This window comes from Ornithorhynchus anatinus, chromosome X5 (genome assembly GCF_004115215.2).
Source record: "Ornithorhynchus anatinus isolate Pmale09 chromosome X5, mOrnAna1.pri.v4, whole genome shotgun sequence".
Taxonomy (NCBI): domain Eukaryota; kingdom Metazoa; phylum Chordata; class Mammalia; order Monotremata; family Ornithorhynchidae; genus Ornithorhynchus; species Ornithorhynchus anatinus.
Window position 1 is genome coordinate 15796689 of NC_041753.1, and position 20211 is coordinate 15816899.

General features: G+C 45.6%; 1 protein-coding gene across 3 annotated transcripts in view; it reads right to left on the reverse strand.

Moving 5' to 3' along the window:
• Positions 1 to 20211, reverse strand: part of MCC (MCC regulator of WNT signaling pathway) — a 341667-nt gene that overhangs the window by 242335 nt on the left and 79121 nt on the right. The gene's annotated exons all lie outside the window — the stretch shown is intronic.

Genomic DNA, 20211 nt, shown 5'->3' on the forward strand with positions numbered 1-20211 from the left:
AAAGGGAGGGGGGGAAAGGAGGGGGGAAGGAGGGGGGAAGGAAGGGGGGAAAGGAGGGGGGAAGGGATAGAGGAAGGGGGAGAAAGGAAGGAAGAGGGAGGGGGCGGAAGTAAAGGGGAGGGGAGAAGGGGAGGGAACAAAGGGAGGAAGGAGGAAAAAGGGAGGAAGGAGGAAAAAGGGAGGAAGGAGGAAGGAGGGGGGAAGGGCGGGGGGGGAAAAGGAGGGGGGAAGGGCGGGGGGGGGAAAAGGAGGGGGAAGGGCGGGGGGGGGAAAAGGAGGGGGGAAGGGCGGGGGGGGGAAAAGGAGGGGGAAGGGCGGGGGGGGAAAAGGAGGGGGGGAAGGGCGGGGGGGAAAGGAGGGGGGGAAGGGCGGGGGGGGGAAAAGGAGGGGGGGAAGGGCGGGGGGGGAAAAGGAGGGGGGGAAGGGCGGGGGGGGAAAAGGAGGGGGGGAAGGGCGGGGGGGGAAAAAAGGAGGGGGGGAAGGGCGGGGGGGGAAAAAGGAGGGGGGGAAGGGCGGGGGGGAAAAGGAGGGGGGGAAGGGCGGGGGGGGAAAGGGAGGGAGGAAGGGGGAGAGGGAGGGAGGGAGGGAGGAAGGGGGAGAGGGAGGGAGGGAGGGAGGGATGGAGGAAGGGGGAAAGGGAGGGGGAGGAAAGGGGAGGGAACAAAGGGAGGAAGGAGGAAAAAGGGAGGAAAGGGGAAAAAGAGGGGGGAGGGAGAGGGGAAGAAGGAGGGAAGAGGGAAGGGAAGGACAGAAAGGGAGAGAGGAGGGGGAATTGGAAGGGGAAAAAAGCGAAAGGATGGGGGGGATGGGGAGTGGGGGGAGAAAGGGATGGGGGAGAAGGGGAGAGAGGGAAGGGGGAAAGGGGAGAGGGAGGGGAAGAGGAGAGAGGGGATGGGGTGGGGGGAGAGGTGAAGGAGGGGACAGATAGCGGAGGGAGAGGGGGAGGAAGGGAAGTGTTAGGGAAAGGAGGAAGGGGAGGGTTAGGGAAAGGAGAAGGGGTAGGGAAAGGAGGGAGGAGGGGAGGGAGAAAAAAGAGCAATGAGTGAGTGAAACACATGGGAGGAAAAAAAGAGGGAAAGAGAGCAAGCAATTATTTTGAAACTGCAGGCATCTTTCCAGCTCTCTGTATAATTACAGTGCCCAAAACTATAAAGGAACAGGAAAAGCCACCTGAGTAACAATGCAGACTTCTTTTTTTGTCTTCCCTCATAGAGGCAACTTTCCATGATTTAATAAGGTCAAAAAAACAAATCTAAAAACTTCAGACAGCCATGCACTTCTCACGGTACATTAAGATTTTACAAGGGCTAGGGCAGATATTTTTCCAGATCAGCCAAAGAGAAATATTAAGAATGTTAATTCTCCATCTGACTAGTAGTCAAGAAAATTAAGCCTGAACACTAACTCCTCTGCTGCCAACCCCCTTCCCCCACCCATCACATGGCCAGAATACATTTTCTGAATTTAGAAAAGATGGTAAAATTCCCCCACATTGTGTCAACTATTACAGGTTTATATTTTTCCTCTGCTCTTCCCCCTTGCCAAACAAATGCCTTAGGAAATCACTTACTGGTCATCTAGTAAAAGTCTGATTTATTTTTCTGAGGTCCTATGTCTTCTGCAAGTAGGACTGGGGAGGCAACCCTCCCCAGAACTGCACAAACACTTGTCAGAATTTATCACATCTGAAGGCGTCTGCATGGAAGACTGCCAATCAATTCAAATGATTTTTATCCTTTAACCTTCAACTCCCTCCTGAAACTCCCAGTGCCCCTAACTCCAGCCCTTGATAACCTTGCTAACTATTCCATTGACAAAATCAAAACCATCAGGCAAGAACTCCCCAAAGTCACCCCCTCAACTCCCCAGTTCCTTCCCACACCCACATCTACACTCTCATCTGCCTCCAGCCCCACTTCTCACCTTTTAAAGATATTTGGGTCCACTCTTCTTCCATCTCAGACTGCCATTTTCAACCACTCACTCTCTGATGGCTCCTTCCCCTCTCCCTTCAAAAACAGCTGTTTTCCCCTCTCCTAAAAAACAGCTTCTTTGGGTCCTACTGCACTCTCCAGTTCAATAACTGCTCCCTTTTCCTTCTCCCATTACAATTCAAACTCCTCGAATGAATTGTATACACCTGCTGCCTACACTTTTTCTCTCTTAATGCCCTTCTTGATCTTCTACAGTGCAGTTTCCACCACTTTCAAGACGAGACCACTCTTTTGAGGGTCATCAATGACCTCCTACTTGTTAAATCTAACAGACTCTACTCTGTCCTAATTCTCCTCAACCTCTAGCCTGCATCTGACACTGGACCACTCCCTTCTCCTGGAAGCCCTTGGTTTTCCTGCCGAGTTCTTGTGAATTTTCTTACTTTTCTGGCTAATTCTTCTTATTCTCCACTCTTTCTACCTCTGTATTCCATTCTCTAACTGAGGGTGTCCCTAAACCCTCTGTTTTGGGCCCTCTTCTCTCTCACTCTTACATTCATTCCCTTGGGGAGCTCATCAGCCTTCAACTACCAAGGCTCTATGGATGACTCCCAATTTTACTTCACAAGCCCTGACCTCTCTCTTCTGCAGTATCACATTTCTTCCTGCCTCCAGGACATCTCTCAAGCTCAATATGAATCAATCATTCATATTTATTGAGTGCTTACTGTGTGAAGAGCACTTACTGTGTGCAGAGCACTTTACTAAGCACTTGGAAGAGTACAATGTAACAGAGTTAGCAGACACATTCTCTGCCCACAACGAATATGTCCTAATCCCAGGAAGGGTGACTATTCACAGCAACATTCAGACAAGCAACCTTTTTCTCATGGTTTAAAATCTTCTGGGTGTTACCCTCTCCAGCCAGGATTAGGACTTGGATTCTAAGCACAGCTCTGCCACATACCTGTTGTGTGACCTTGGACAGGTCACTTAAATTCTCTGTGCCTCAATTCCTTCATCTGCAAAAATGGGGATTCAATACCTGTTTTCCCTCTTACTTAGACTGTGAGTCCCACATAGGACCTGATTATCTTGTATTTACCCCAGTGCTTAGCACAGTGTTTGGCACATAGTAAGCGCTTAACAAAAACCACTATTAATATTTTCAATAACATTCCCCAAAGAACACATTCTTCTGGAATGATGATGTCTAAACAATGAGCTGTAATCTCCATTTGATGGGCTACACATTGCAATGATAAAACAGACCTGTACTATCAAAGGAGAAAGCAAAGAGACTTTTTTTAATGGTATTAAGTACTTACTATGTGCCAGGCTGGGGTATATACAAGCTAATCAGCTTGGACACAGTCCATGTCCCACATGGGGCTCACAATGTTAATTCCCATTTCACTGATGAGGTAACTGAGGCTGACAGAAGTGAAGTGACTTGCCCAAGGTCACACTGCACACAAATGGCAGAATAACATTAGAATCCAGGTCCTTATGACTCCCAGGCCTGTGCTTCTCATGGCTGCTTCTCATGGCCCTTGAGACCTGATGACCAATTCCTTTAGAGTGGATTGGCTATTGTGGATAATAATTCTGGTTTCAGAGCCTGCTAACCCAAGGGACAAATAAAAACTTACAATCTCTAGATCAAATCCCTTCTTAAAACTAAAAATTCATCCCTCCTTTAAATAATTGAAAAGGGTCTTCATCCCTCAAACACTTTGCAGACTGCAGTGAAGCAAAGAACAGTACCTAGATTAAAGACACTCTATCTGGATAACAAAAGAGTCACTCAGCATTACTGCCCTCCATTGTGGTCAAGAGGGGTGTGGCATCTGAGAATTGCTGGCCAGGGTCAAAATGAACCAAGTTGGATTAAATAGAGGCTACATGCTAAGGATTAGTCTGGGCTAGATACTTGAGGGCAAAATATCTTCTATTAGGAATATTTGTTTTTCAGTATCCAGGGTAGCATTCAGAGACATTCCTTCATTGTATATAGGGTGAGGGAAAGATGGAGGAAGGGAGGGATGGAAAGAGAGAGGGAGGGGAGAATCATAGCAGAAACTAGGGGTTTCAAAATCGAAGCCAATAAAAAGAAAATTTCAAATACTGCAAGGAGTAATTGCAGATGGCCAACCTCCTTCAGAGTAAAACAACAACAATCTAAAATGGATGCAAGAAAACAGATTCTGGGAAAATGTTTAAATTAAATTCATCCCAAATGGTCACCTCTTATTTCTGGAGCTCTTCAAAAACCAATGCCAACTAAACTCCTCAGTAACTGGGTCCTAAAAGTGGCCTTGCTCAAGAACAGTGAAATCATTTTAAGTAGTAAATACAGCAATAAAGACCTCAAAAGTTTGTGTTTCCTTAGTTAATCGCTCACACATCACGGCTTCCCTTCCTTTGGGATGAAAAAACCATTGTCTAATAGAACACCCACCAGCCTGAATTCACGGCATGACCAATTGTGGATTATTTCCTCTTCTCTGAGAAGTCCATTTAAGCCTGGCTCTTTGCTTAAATGGGTGCTCTTTAATATGAGACCTTTCCCACAGAAGGGAGAAATGTAATGAAGCCTACTTTCCAACTTCTCCTCCACACCCTTGCGCACTCCCCCCTGGCCATCCACCATATTGCCATTACAGGGAAAAACCAGAAGTCCTTAGTGTTTACTTCAGAAAAGGCATTCACCCTCCCCACTCCTCTGGGACAAGCATAGACTCACTTTCTTCTCCTATGTTTCCCCCTTTTAGATTGTGAGCCCATTGTTGGGCAGGGATTGTCTCTACCTGTTGCCGAATTGTACTTTCCAAGTGCTTAGTACAATGCTCTGCACACAGTAAGCACACAATAAATACGATTGAATGAATGAATGAGTAGTTGTTCTCATGCTGTTGGCTGCAGAACAAAAATAATGGGTGAAAAGACATCTCCATTGCTAGGCTCAGCCCATCCATCTGTGAGGTCGTGAGATCCAGGGTGAAATGTTACCCATAGCTAGTGCCAGGCTGCCCAAAATGTGAGTGATTAGCAGAGCACACAACTCCAGCAAAAGTGAAATGGAGCAACTTCTTGTTCATCCCAACTAATTAAATGGAGAATTACAGTGTGAAATGTTTCCCTTATCTGCTGGATAGCCCTCCCATACCCATTTGAGGACAGTGGGGGCTACCTCCTTCGGAGTCACAAATGCCACCTTATGGTTTGCTTAAGTGGGAAAGCACACAGGTACACAGCATAGTCTAGTGGAAAGAACACAGGACTAGGAGTCAGGAGTCCTGGTTCCAGTTCCAGCTTCTCCAACTTGCTTGCCATGTGAACTCTGTGCCTCAGTTTCCTCATCTGCAAAATGGGGATTTAGTACCTGTTCTCCCTAGCCCCAGGGCTGTGAGCACCCTGTAGGGCAGGGACTCCATCGCAATCTGATTATATTATTTCTACCTCATCGCTCAGCACATAGTGAGCGCTTAACAAATATCACTTTATCACATATTCTCATTTCATTCCAAAGTATATGGAGATACTTTGCGCAGAGCCTGTTCAAATTTTCTCCAACTATGCAAACACCCTGAAATTAGGATATAGAGCCAGAGGAAAAATTATTGCTTTGGAGAGAAACCAAATTCCCATTGGTACTCTTAATGGTTTTGAGCTTATATCAGGAGAGTGTATTTTCAAGTGCCTAACTCACACAGGGCAGAGTAAATAACTTAACCCTGAAGAAGCTAAGAACTGATTTTTAAAAATGATTTTTAAAATGAGGGGAAAGGCAAAGGATAAGCTTCTGTCCTCAGAACCTCCAATTACCCCACCTCAATTCCACTAAAACCAAGTGTCTTCATATAGTAATGGACTTTCCCCACAGCACTTTAATCATTGCTCCTCTGCCCTCTTTACCATTCTCCCAGTGTTACATCCATTTTAAGGGCCATGCCCTTCATCTGTCTGCCCTCTTCTTTCCAGTTTACATCTGATTCCTTTATTAGTCCTCTGAGGATTCATGCACCAGAGACAATCACCCAAATCATTTTACTCATCCCCATCCCCCCTCACCTGAGACTTAATTCTAGTACAAATCCTCTCCCTTCCCCCACCCTCCTGACCTCTCAGAAGTCAAGGCAGCATGATCTAGCAAAGAGACGCTTCTCCCTTCCAAGCTGTTCCAATGCCTGAGGCCTTAGGGTGGTCTTGATTCAGATAAGAGGTTGGTGGAGTTGTGTGGGTCTGTGTATGTACTTGTCAGAATGGCTGTGGTGGGAGACAGCTGGGGTCATGCATTTCACTTTCTAATAATAATAATAATAACAATGGTATTTGTTAAGTGCTTACTATGTGCCAGGCACTGTACTATGCACTATGATAAGCAAATCAGGTTGGACACAGTCCCTGTCCCACGTAGGACTCACAGTCTCAATCCCCATTTCACAGATGTAACTGAGGCCCAGAGAAGTCAAGTGACTTGCCCAAGTTCATACAGCAGACAAGTGGTGTAGCCGGAATTAGAACCCATGACCTTCTGACTCCCAGGCCCACGCTCTACCCGCTATGTCATGCTGCTTTCTACCAAACCCAGGGCAAAGTGGAGGAAGCAGGAACCTTTGGTGCCCAAAGTAAGCCACTGAACCAACACTTAAACTCCTGATTTGGTTTAAGAAAATGAATCAAAGTCCTTCTGTTCTGGCCTGGAACTGCCTCCCCCTTTGTATCCGTATCCAACAGGCCGCTATTTTCTCATCTTCAAAGCCTTCCAATCACATCACTTCCAAGAGGCCTTCCCTGACTAAGCCCCCATTTCCCCTATTCATCTTCCCTTCTGCACCCCTTATGCACTTGGATCTGTACCTTTTAAGCACTTGATATTCACCCCGCTCTCAGGCCCCCAACACTTAGGTGCAAATCCCTATATTCCCCAAATCTCCTATCTGTAATTTCTTTTAAAGTCTGCCTCCCCCATTCTGTAAGCTCTTTGTGGGCAGGGATCTTGTTTACCAACTGAACTGTATTGTACTCTCCCAAGCACTTAGAACAATGCTCTGTACAGAGTAAGGGCTCAATAACCACAACAGATTGATGGATTCCATTGGAACAGTCAAGGGGTTGTAATTCTAAAATGTGGTCTGGCATCCCGGAGACAGTGTGGGGTGGACAGGGGAAGCAATCAGGACAATTGTTATTCAGGGGAAAGAACACTTTGATATTCAGATTATACCTTTAGCCAGGGCCTAAACAATACACTCTTCTGATGGCAGGGAGGATGGAAAGAGAAGGGCACAGAGGAATTTTTGCACCTGTTTTACAATCCCAACACTATTTTGAGCTGGTATAAACAGTAATTTGCTTTCCCTTCCTCTCTATTATTTCCCTCCCCAACCCATCTTCTTGCCTCCCCAGTCCTTGTTTTAGCCCCACTGCTCAAGTCTCCCACCTCAGTTGCTCACCCCACCTCAGGGGCCATCCCCCACTCCTCCCCTGCATTACTGTACCCTTAACCTCAAGCAAATGACCTCTATTCTTCCCTCTTCCCTCCTCCCATCGATTCACAGTAGCAGGGGAAAGAGAGGCTGAAGAGCCTTAATTCCATCTGTGGGAAGGCATTACCCCCTGGCACAGAACATCCTGCCTGAAGCACCTAATTCTCTATGAGTGGGCTTACCTATTCAGTGGCCACTGTTCAAATTCAATATGAGTGGCTCTTGATTGACTCAACTAAAAATTAAACCCAACATCCTGAAAATCTGGGACTAGAGGAAAGGAAGTAGAGAAATACTGCTTCCTTCCTGACCCACAAAAACCCATACCCACATAGATCTGATGCAGCAAACGCTTCACCAGCTTTGGCCTCTCCAATTTGGGGATTCAACTGAAAATGCACAAATGGAAAAACAATAAGTTTGCCTGCCACATCTGCCAAACTGACCTAACTCGACGGAAATGAGTTCTCATAAGAGTTTAATATTTTCCGCTAGCTCATTTATATTTCTGTCATGATCCAATAAGTTCTAAGAGACAGAAAAACTACATTTCACATAACCCAGATGAGCCCTGGCAGATCTAATCTACAATCTCCACTTTTAATTTATCCCAGAAAAATGAATGATGGTGCATTGCTCCAGGGATATGAAAGCCAGGGTCATATAAACACAATGCATAATCCTATTACACCTGATGCCCAGTGCTGAACAAATAAACTCCATTACAAATGCTGGCTTGGAATCAAATGGGGGAAAAAGTCAGACAGTTTTCACCCATCTTCAAGCACACATGCCAGTAGTATCCGTAAACTAAACAGGATTGAGCCCAGACCAGCTCACTCTAGCCTATAGATTCCTGTAATCAATTTTTCATTCTAAGAGCACTGCCTCATTTGAATTTCAGCTTGGCAGGACAGAAGCTACTACTGCGATAGAGGTGGAAGCACTGGGAGAATGGCTTCTTGGATTGAGGAATTTTTGTGAAACTGTCCTCACTTAAGCAGGCTTCGGGCATCCTCCCCACAGCAAGCAGATGCCTAGTTTGGATTCCTTCATTAGACTGTGTTATCAGGTACTGATCGCCCCCCCAAAAAACACCAAAGTTGAAGGTTTTCTTTCTTCAACTTTGGTGTTTTGGGGGCCCAATCAGTCCCTGATGTCAAATCATAAACATAAGCACTTAAATTCCGGAAAAACCCTTGGTGGAGCTTCCCAAATTCAAGATCAGCATCGAGACCGAACGGCTAAATGGAACTGCCCCTATCCTAGCACCCAGATCAGGTCAGCCCATATTGAACAACTAGATGAAATGGTGCGAGTTTGAAAGTGGGAATTTCAAATGAGAATTTGTCATTTGTATCTGTGACAAGACCAGGAAACAAAAAAGGTCAGCTTGCGATCCAGGGAAAGTGCCCTAGAAGAGTGGCCCTAACTCACTAATAGGGAATTAGTAGGGAATTAATAAGGAACTTACAGCTCGTTGTGGGCAGGAAATACGCCTACCAACTCTCTTATATTGTACTCTCCTAAGCGCTTAGTACAGTGCTCTGCACCCAGTAAGTGCTCAATAAATACCACTGATTGATTGACACACAGGCATGGTGATTAGGTTGGCCACTGATGTGCCTTGGCCAACATGAAAGTAACAGATGTATGTTATATAGGGCAACATAATGATGTCACAGAAAACCTTGACCCCCTCCCCTCACTCCAGAGCCCTTGCATTCTTCTCCCAGGTCCCTGTAATCACGGGCACTGTTTCTGACGCTGGGTCTGGGCCACAGAAGCCAAGGTGGGAGGAAAGCACCCACTGCTCTATCAGTTCTGGCCAGCTAAAAACCAAAAAGTCAGATAGAAAACCGGATGAATGGCCACCCTAATGGTGGAGGGTAGGGGGAGAGAGCAGCAGCAAAGAAAACCCAGTAGGTGACGCTGGCGGTACATTCAGGGCAGGTGGTGGCCTTAGCAGTTCTTGTCCTGGGGGATGAGTTTCTGGCTCACAGCCAAAGGATGAGAGAAATGAGCCTGAAAGAACCGACCCCCAGCCCCTTTCCCTCTAGGCTGTAAGCTCCTTATGGGCAGGGATCCTGGCTACCAACTCTGTTCTAGGGAACTCTCCCAATCGTTTAATACAGTGCTCTGCACACAGTAAATGCTCAATAAATACCACTGATTGACTGATTGATTCTACCCAGGTCCAATTCATTCTGATCGGCATCAAAACAGGAATCATCCACCGACTCTGGGGATGGAAGGAAACGACTCCCAGTTCCCCCAGTTCCAGAGATTCACCAATTGGTGTGGGGTCTTGTGCCCTCAGCTGGGATTCTCCAGGCCTGGGTGGTTCAGTTCAGTCACAGATCCTGAATGCAGGGGCACTGCATTCGTAGTTTGTGATACTGCCTTGCCACTTCATAATAATAGTAACTGTGGTATTTGTTAAGCTCTTATTATGTGCCAGGCACTGTACTAAGCACTGGGGTGGATACAAGCAAATCTAGTTGGACACAGTCCCTGACTCATGTGGGGCTCACAGTCTTAATCCCCATTTTACTGAGGCACAGAGAAGTGAAATGAGTTGCCCAAGGTCACAGCAGATAGTGGGAGAGTCAGGATTTGAACCCATGACTTTCTGCCTCCCAGGCCTGTACTCTATCCACTACACCATGCTGCTTCTCTGTATGTAGGTATTTCATCTTTAATCCTACTGGGTTACCCAATCTATTCTCAAACACATTGTGTGTTTTTTGCCATTTGTGCGCACATCTCTCTCCGATTAGACTGAAAGCCTCTCAAAGGGAAAGAGAGAGTGACTACTTTTTTTTTTCTTTTGTACATTCCCCAGCTCTGTACATAGTAGACACTCCATAAATTCTGTTGTTGCTAATGATGAGATGATGATAAACATGATAAGTACCTGAAATAAATCAGTTTTTTTCTTCCTGGCTCGTTTGCTACAGTAAATTCATTCATTCATTCAATAGTATTTATTGAGCACTTACTATGTGCAGAGCACTGTACTAAGCGCTTGGGATGAACAAGTCGGCAACAGATAGAGACAGTCCCTGCCGTTTGACGGGCTTACGGTCTAATCGGGGGAGACGGACAGACAAGAACAATGGCAATAAACAGCGTCAAGGGGAAGAACATCTCGTAAAAACCGATGGCAACTAAATAGAATCAAGGCGATGTACGATTCATTAACAAAATAAATAGGGTAACGAAAATATATACAGTTGAGCGGACGAGTACAGTGCTGTGGGGATGGGAAGGGAGAGGTGGAGGAGCAGAGGGAAAAGGGGAAAATGAGGCTTTAGCTGCGGAGAGGTAAAGGGGGGATGGCAGAGGGAGTAGAGGGGGAAGAGGAGCTCAGTCTGGGAAGGCCTCTTGGAGGAGGTGATTTTTAAGTAAGGTTTTGAAGAGGGAAAGAGAATCAGTTTGGCGGAGGTGAGGAGGGAGGGCGTTCCAGGACCGCGGGAGGACGTGACCCAGGGGTCGACGGCGGGATAGGCGAGACCGAGGGACGGTGAGGAGGTGGGCGGCAGAGGAGTGGAGCGTGCGGGGTGGGCGGTAGAAAGAGAGAAGGGAGGAGAGGTAGGAAGGGGCAAGGTGATGGAGAGCCTTGAAGCCTAGAGTGAGGAGTTTTTGTTTGGAGCGGAGGTCGATAGGCAACCACTGGAGTTGTTTAAGAAGGGGAGTGACATGCCCAGATCGTTTCTGCAGGAAGATGAGCCGGGCGGCGGAGTGAAGAATAGACCGGAGCGGGGCGAGAGAGGAGGAAGGGAGGTCAGGGAGAAGGCTGACACAGTAGTCTAGCCGGGATATAATGAGAGCCCGTAACAGTAAGGTAGCCGTTTGGGTGGAGAGGAAAGGGCGGATCTTGGCGATATTGTAGAGGTGAAACCGGCAAGTCTTGGTAACGGATAGGATGTGTGGGGTGAACGAGAGGGACGAGTCAAGGATGACACCGAGATTGCGGGCCCGAGAGACGGGAAGGATGGTCGTGCCATCCACGGTGATAGAGAAGTCTGGGAGAGGACCGGGCTTGGGAGGGAAGATGAGGAGCTCAGTCTTGCTCATGTTGAGTTTTAGGTGGCGGGCCGACATCCAGGTGGAGACGTCCTGGAGGCAGGAGGAGATGCGAGCCTGAAGGGAGGGGGAGAGGACAGGGGCAGAGATGTAGATCTGCGTGTCATCTGCGTAGAGATGGTAGTCAAAGCCGTGAGAGCGAATGAGTTCACCGAGGGAGTGAGTGTAAATGGAGAACAGAAGAGGGCCAAGCACTGACCCTTGAGGAACTCCAACAGTTAAAGGATGGGAGGGGGAGGAGGCTCCAGCGAAGGAGACCGAGAATGACCGGCCAGAGAGGTAAGAGGAGAACCAGGAGAGGACAGAGTCCGTGAAGCCAAGGTGAGATAAGGTATGGAGGAGGAGGGGATGGTCGACAGTGTCAAAGGCAGCAGAGAGGTCAAGGAGGATTAGAATGGAGTAGGGGCCATTGGATTTGGCAAGAAGGAGGTCATGGGTGACCTTAGAGAGAGCAGTCTCGGTAGAGTGGAGGGGACGGAAGCCAGATTGGAGGGGGTCTAGGAGAGAATGGGAGTTAAGGAATTCTAAGTCCAATTGTATAGAATCCAATTTGTAAACTCCATGTATCACAAGTTCAAAAATGCAAAATTGCTGATGTAGAACCCTAAAATTTAGTCACCCTTTCACTTTCTACAGGTTCTTGAGCATGAGCGCTAGTTTGCTATGAATTATTGTGATAAATAACTAAAAATAAGTGCCATACGTCAAATCAAAGAGCAAAGAAGGCATACGGAGGAGCCCTACTTTTTGTTCCAAAGTGGCTTTTTCACCATCTTGCTAATTTCCTAAATGCAGAAAACTTCACTCACCACTGAGTCTTTAGTGTAAGCTAGCAGGCTTCCACACTTATAGAAATTGCCGATACAAACATAAGCACTTCACATGGTCTCAGACCTGAACATACTTACAATGTGGATGTAGCTAGAGTTCCATAAGTACACATATACCTCACACTACATACAAATGTAAAGCTATAGTTTGAGTATGATTCCTGAATCACTAGAGCACTAATTTTGGTAAGGGAGAGGGAAAAGGATTTAAGTGGGGTACAAGTAGAAGTTAAGGAAAAACAAAATCTGGACATCTAAATTTGCCCCCACACATTAGGCCAGATTCTGCATCAGCTAATGTGAAAGGGGCTCGGTGGGGCTAAATTTCCTTTCCCTGTTCCAGATATTTAGATCCCCTAGTACACTGCACAGTTGCATGGTCATTAACAAAGCCCACTGCTCTCTTCTTAAAATATGAGATCTTTTGTCAGACATCAGGTGGCTCAAAGATTAATAGGATCCTGGGGATAAAATCCCATATTTCATTCTGAAAGGATTATTTTGACATCTTTGCTAAAACCATAATGAGTAAGAACAACAATCATGTAAGATTTCCCTCCATATGGTCAGTATTTCATGGAAGAACACCATGCTGATGCCTTACTTTAGGCCAGAGGGGCTTGACTGTAAGGTTAACAGTACTTAGCTATTTTAAAGGCAATAGCCAATCTTCCCACAGGTTCTTACTCTGGTTCATAAATTAAAAACCCAGCAGAAGAGCAATACCAATTTTCCACAGCTAATTTTTTTTAAAGAAGAGGATTGCTTAATTCCCTACAACATGAACCACAGATAAGTAACCCTTTGTAGTTAGTTACGCTGCATCATCTCCAGAACAATCAACACCTTTGAAAAGGCTTTACCTGTGAGCTTCAAAACAAGAATTATTCGTATTTAAATTCCTTGGCCAATAGGAATTAAGGAATTAAACTATATTTCTTAGGAGCCAATTTTATAATATCTGCTGCCCCCCTCCCCCACCACTTCAATGCTTTTAAAATTAAATGAGTCTGAAAAGAGTAAAAACCCAAATGAGAAAGCTCTCAGGGAAAGCTCAAGTTACCAGCTACAGATCTTTCGATAAAATACCAGAGATTACAATTTGAGAGACGTGGCTCCATCTCCTGTCAAGTTTCTGGAGGGAAAGGCACAAAGATAAAGTCGCATGTGGACACAGGGGAAAAAAGTAGACAAATATAACATATGAGCTCCCCCTGCTAGCAAAAAGAGGAATTGCAAAACAAAAAAACCCAAAAAAACAGGTAAATCACAGGCACACATGCATTTTTGAAGGTTCATCCCCTCCCTCCCAGCCCCACATTTATGTACATATCTGTAATTTATTTACTTATATTAATGTCTGTCTCCACCCCTTTTAGGCTGTAAGATCGTTGTGGGCAGGGAATGCGTTTGTTTATTGTTCTACTATACTCTACTAAGTGATTAGTACAGTGCTCTGCACACAGTAAGCACTCAATAAATACAATGGAATGAATGAATATAAATTACAGACATAATATACTTGTATATATACAATGTAGATAAGCGCTGTGGAGCTGAGGGAGGCATGAATAAAAGGGGCAAAACTAAGTGCAAGGGCGATGCAGAAGGGAGTGGGAGAAGAGGATAATAGGGCTTAATCGGTGAAGGCCTCTTGCTTTGTGGAAAGAGCCCAGGTTTGGCAGTCAGAGGACATGGGTTCTAATCCCGGCTCCGTCATTTGTCAGTTGTGTGACCTTGGGAAAGTCACTTAACTTCTCTGTGCCTCAGTTACCTCATCTGCAAAATGGGGATTAAAAGTGTGAGCCCCACGAGGGACAACCTGATTACTTTGTATCTATCCCAGTGCTTAGAACAGTGCTTGGCACATAATAAGCGCTTAACAAATACCATAATTATTATTATTACTTTTAATAAGGTTTTAAAAGTGGGGAAAGGGATCAGCAGTGAGATATGACAAACTGCAAACTAGACTGTAAGCTCCGTTCTAGAGTGTAAACTCATTATAGGCACAGAACGTGGGAGATTGTACTCTCCCAAGTGCTTAGTACAGTGCTCTGCACAAAGCAAGCGCTCAATAAATACTATTGCTCAATAAGAAGAGGAAGGGTGTTACGGGCCGGAGGCAGGACGTGGGCAAGAGGTCAGCGGAGAGATGGATGAGACTGAGGTACAGTGAGTAGGCTGGCAATAGAGGAGCCAAGTGAGCAGGCTAGGTCGTAGTGAGGAATCAGGGCGATAAGGTAGGAAGGGGCAAGGTGATTGTGTTCTTTAAAGCCAATGGTAGAGAGTTTCTGTTTGTTACTGAGGTGAATGGGCAACTACTAGAAGTTCTTGAGGAGTGGGGACACACGGACTGAATGGTTTCGTACAAAAATGATCTGGGCATCAGAGTGTACTATGGACTGGAGTGGGGAGACACAGGAAGCAGCGAGGTCAGCAATGAGGCTGATGCAGTAATCAAGGCCGGATAGGATAAATGCTTGGATTAACGTGGTAGCAGTTTGGATGGAGAGGAAAAGGCGGATTTTTAGCTATGTTGTGAAGGTTGATCTGACAGGATTTAGCAACAAACTGAATATGTGGCTTGAATGAGAGGCACTGGTCGAGGCTAAGGTTATAGGCATGTGAAGCAAGATGGATGGTGGTGCTGTCTACCTACAGTGATGGGAAATTCAGTGATGGGGAAGACAGGGTTTGGGTGGGAAGATAAGGAGTTCCGTTTTTGGATATGTCAAGTTTGAGGTGTTGGGGTGACATATGCGTAGAGATGTCTTGAAGGTAAGAGGGTGGAAGGCAGAGGAAGAGCCCATGAAAGATCTGAGAATGAGCAGCCAGATAGGAGAACCATGACAGTATCAGTGAAGCCAAAGTTGGATAATGTTTCCAAAAGAAGGGGGTGGTCGGCAGTGTCAAAGGCAGCTGAGAGGTCGAGGAGGATTAGGATGGAGTAGTGGCCATTGGATTTAGCAAGACGATGATCATTGGTGATCTTTGAGAGGGTGGTTTTTGTGGAGTGAAGGAGGCGGGAGCTAGATTGGAAGAGGTCAGGGAGAGTATTGGAGGGGAGGAGGTAGAGACAGTGGGTATAGACAATTTAAGGAGTTTGGAAAAGAATGGTAGAAGGGAGATGGGGGTGATTAACTGGTGGGAGCTGTGGGGTCAACGAGGTTTTTTAGGATGAGGAGACATGAGCACGTGTGAAATCAGTGGGGAAAAAGCCACTGGAGACTGAACAGTTGAAGATGGCGTTCAGGGAGGGAAGAAGCGAGCTCTGGAGAGGGTAAGCAATTTAGTAAGGTGAGAATAGATGGGGTCAGAGGCGAAAGTGGAGGGGGTAGGGGTAGATTTTGAAGTGAGGTAGGAGATCTCCTCTTGAGATACTGATGGGCAAGACAGGAGAATTGAAGGGACAAGAAGAGGAAGGAACTGGAGAGGAGCAGGCGAGACTTTGGGAAGTTCATGCCTAATGGTTTCAATTTTTTCAATAAAGTACATGGCCAGTTCATTAGGGATAAGAAATGGGGGAGGTTGAGGGGGGCAAAGGGTTTGAGAAGAAGTTAAACTTCTGAAAAAACTGGCGAGGGCAATGGGCATGGGAGAAATAAGGTGGAGAAATAAAGTTGCCAGGCAGAGGAGAGAGCAGAGTTAAAGCATGCAAGGATGAGCTTAAGGTGAATGAGGTCAGTCTGATATCTGGATTTCCACCAACAGCACTCTGCAGCTTGTGCACAGGAGTGAAGAAAGTGGACTGTGGAGGTGAACCAGGGCTTTGGGTTAGTGATACGAGATTGGTGAAGGGATAGGGAGCGAGTGAGTTGAGTTCAGTAGAAAGGGTAGTGTTGAGGGCATCAATTTGATCGTCAAGGGAAGGTAGTTTGGATATGGGGACTAAATGTCTGATTATTTATTTTGTTGTGCATACATACCTAAAATTCTATTTATTTATACTGATGCTACTGATGCCTTTTTACTTGTTTTGATGTCTGTCTCCCCGCTTCTAGACTGTGAGTCCGTTGTGGGCAGGGATTGTCTCTCTCTGTTGCTGAACTATACTTTCCAAGCACTTAGTACAGTGGTCTGCACACAGTGAGCGCTCAATAAATATGATTAAATGAATGAATGAATGAATAAATGGGGCATGATGACTTGAGAAAGTTGTATAGGGTCAAAAGAAGAGAGGTCTTTGCATGAGAACAGTACAGATTTGTGAGGAAGTGGTGTGTGGGAGAGAAGCCAGGTGAGAAGTTGGTTAAAGGTATTTCAGAGTTGATTAGAGATTGTACAGAGATTAGATATGAGGTCAGGAGTAGTGACTGGCTCAGGGTCAGGTCAATGATTAAGGGAGGTTTTCCCATATTGGAGCAGGTTCCATAGGCCTCACTTGGTTGAGGCTGTGTGTATGTGGGGGGGGGGGAGAAGGGGGTAACAGAGAAGGGCTGGGGGAGGGAGGTGGATGGAGGGGGAAGAGGGGTATGCTGAGAAGGAAGGACAGGGATGGGGTGATTACAGGATTAGAGGGAGGGGATTGAGTGGTCATGGTGGGGTCAGAGAAGTTTCAGGGTTATAGATGAAGTTGTCAACAGCAATGACTGCTTAATCCGGTGGTTCAGTGATTCACTCGCTGAATTGAATGCAGGAACTTGGGTCCCTGAAAGGGAAGAGAGGGAATGTTTAAGGGTAAACACAGGGCTGAGTTGATGTAAAGGCTGGCAGCTGTTGATATGTAAAAATATGGGTCGTTGTCACCTGGGTGTCAGACAACCACACCTGTTCTGTGTTCCCTACTGTGCATTTTAGCCAGGCTGCAGGGAGAGGGAAGAGGAAAGAATGGCCACTTGGTTGCAACATATCGGGAAAATCTGTGTCCTGGCTGGCAGAAGTTAGGCAGCAGTTTGGATGTTCAAAGACTTGGGCTGGCTGAGGCAGTTCGGCAGGGAGAAATCACTGCCGGACAGTGATTTTTGTCAAATGTGCCTGAGCATTCTTTTAATCGTGGCTTAGTGGAAAGAGCATGGGCTTGGGAGTCAGAGGACACAGGTTCTAATCCCGGCTCTGCCACTTGTCTGCTGTGTGACCTTGGACAAGTTGCTTAACTTCTCTGTGCCTGTTACCTCATCTGTAAAATGGGGATTAAAACTGTGAGCCTCATGTGGGGCAACCTGATTACCTTGTATTCACCCCAGTGCTTAGAACAGTGCTCAGCACATAGTAAGTGCTTAATAAATACCATTATTATTATTAATCTCTGCAACATTTGATGGGAATCCCAGTTCTCCATTCCCCTTCAGGTCCAGCTCCAAACCTCAGAAGCTTCTGGAATGCCTGCTGCTGCAGGGACACTGGGGAGGAAATACCTCTGCTGCTCAGGAAACTGACTTGAACACTCTAAACTGCCCTTGGTAGGTCAGAGGGCACATGGACCTTTCTGGATATTAGAGGAAAGAGTTATCCTCTTGTATCCTGTACCAATAACACAGGTTCCTGGTGACTTTTTGAAATAGCTACCTTCAACCTCAATTCACATGTAGCATAATAGAGACTTTCTACGCTCTTAAGTATTTAGCTTCATATCAATCAAGTAATGGTATTTATTGAATGTTTACTGGGTGTAGAGCACTGTACTAAGCAGTTGCGGGAGTACAATACAATTGAGGTGGTAGGATGAGATCCCTGTCCAGAAGAAATTGAGAGAGAGAAAAAGCAAACAGACATTAAAATAAATTGCAGATAAGGGAAACAGCAGAGGAAAAGGATATGTACATGGGGCTCTGGGGTGAATATCAAGTGCTTAAGGGGTACAAACTCCAGTGCATAGGCAATGCAGAAAGGAGGGTGGGCGAATAGGGGGAGTGAGGTCTTAGTCAGCAAAGGCCTCTCAGAGGAGATGTGATTTTAGTCAGACTTTGCAGGTGGAGAGAGTGGAGTAAGAGGGAGGAGGGATTTCCAGGCCAGGGGGAAGATATGGGCAAGGAAATGGAATGGGGACAAGTTTAACCCTGTGTTAACTACTGAATTTCCTACATTGTACCCTCAGCAGCTGTAATCCTGCACTGCTGTAATCTTTTTGCTATTTAATTTCTTAGTTTGGGTCTCCCCCTCTCTGTTCTTTAAAAAGAAAATTTCATATCTTACTAAGGGGAATAAGTTGTTAAAAAAAATCCATTTATTAGGGAAAACTCCAGGACAAGAATACTACTGCCGCCTCTCAACTTCAATCTTTGCCCACATTTGTGTGGTAACATAAGGCTGCTGAGATATAAGTAGCTCAAAAACAGGCATGCTCATAATGAGTTTTCCACCTTAAAATTAGAAGCAACTCCTCTCCAAGAAAAGCTCAACATCTCAAGGCTTTTAAAAGTATTAAACTGTTCACTTACATGATCTGGAAGCTCCAAATATTTTTCTTTTGTTCCAAGTTCATATTCTTGACAAGATTTTTCACTTTCAAGAACACTAGTAAACCACCTTATTACTAAATGGTTACTTGTTACTTCTCTCCAAACAACCTGTTGACACTATCCTGGGAAGCAACATAGTTTAGTGGATAGAGTACAGGCCCGGCAATCAGAAGGAACTGGGTTCTAATTCCCTCCGCCATTTGTATGCTGTTTGGGCAAATCACTTCACTACTCTGTGCCTCAGTTACCTCAACTGTAAAATGAGGATTAGGATTGCGAGCCCCTTGTAGGACATGGACAGTATCCAACCTGATTAGCCTGTATCTGCCCCAGAGCTTAGTACAGTGACTGCCACAAAATAAGCCCTTAACAAATGCCATTTAAAAACAACAAAAAGCCATTTCTGAATCAACAGCTCTTGAAGGGCCGAAGGAACCCAAATCTCCGTTATGATCTTGACAGTGTTACTCTGTGGCTCAAACCTATTCAAACTTAAATATGCCCTACGATAAGTAATTTGAGTCAACATTCATTTCAGGGCACCTAATCAAGAGTGGAGAAATCTGTCCAGAAGTAACAGGATACTCTAATCTTCCCCAGATGAATTAAAATGAAACAATAAATTCTTTGCAAACCATACCTTTCTTTTACACACATCCCCATCCTCACCTTAATGAACTATGTGCACTTTTGCCATGGGTCATTTTCAACTGAAAATGGCAACTATTTGTAAAAGATCAGCAGAGTGATCCAACATTAAAAGTGCTGGATGACTCCAGAGTGCTGAAAGTGGACTGACTGTGGTAGCCTGATTTAGATTGTCAACGGAAGATAACTCAACTGATAGTGTTACTCTCAAGAGGGTGACCAGGTTGGCTGAGAAAAAAAAATCAATAGGTGATTCATAATCCCCTGTAGCCTAAGTAGGCCACAAAATGAACAAGAAAATAAACACCTGGTCCATGGATTGGCTCTGTTTACCTTTTTGAGAACTAATACAGCCCATACCTGTTTTAGCCCTTACTAGATAGTACAGACTCTACTCCATCCTAATCCTTTTAGACCTGCTGATACCCTTTGTAGTCAGGCCAAGGTCGGGGTTAAACTTCTTCATGGGTCAGCATTAATGCTATTTAATTATTCCTTCCATGACTCTTCATATTCCATCTTCCCCCACGTTTTGCCTCGGGCATAAATTTAGGTGGTGGCCATCATAATGTACATTTGTCTGGGACCTGAAAAACCACTTTTGGGCCTTGGTATTCATAAACATCCAACATGACCCCAATACCCACTATACCCCAGTCTTGTCTGACTCACCGCCGACCTCTTGCCCATGCCCTTCTCTTGGATTGGAACTCCCTCCTTCCCTAAGCCCTAATTTCCCCTATTCACCCTCCCTTCTACATCACTTATGCACTTGGATCTGTGCCCCTTAAGCACTTGATATTCACCCCACCCCCCA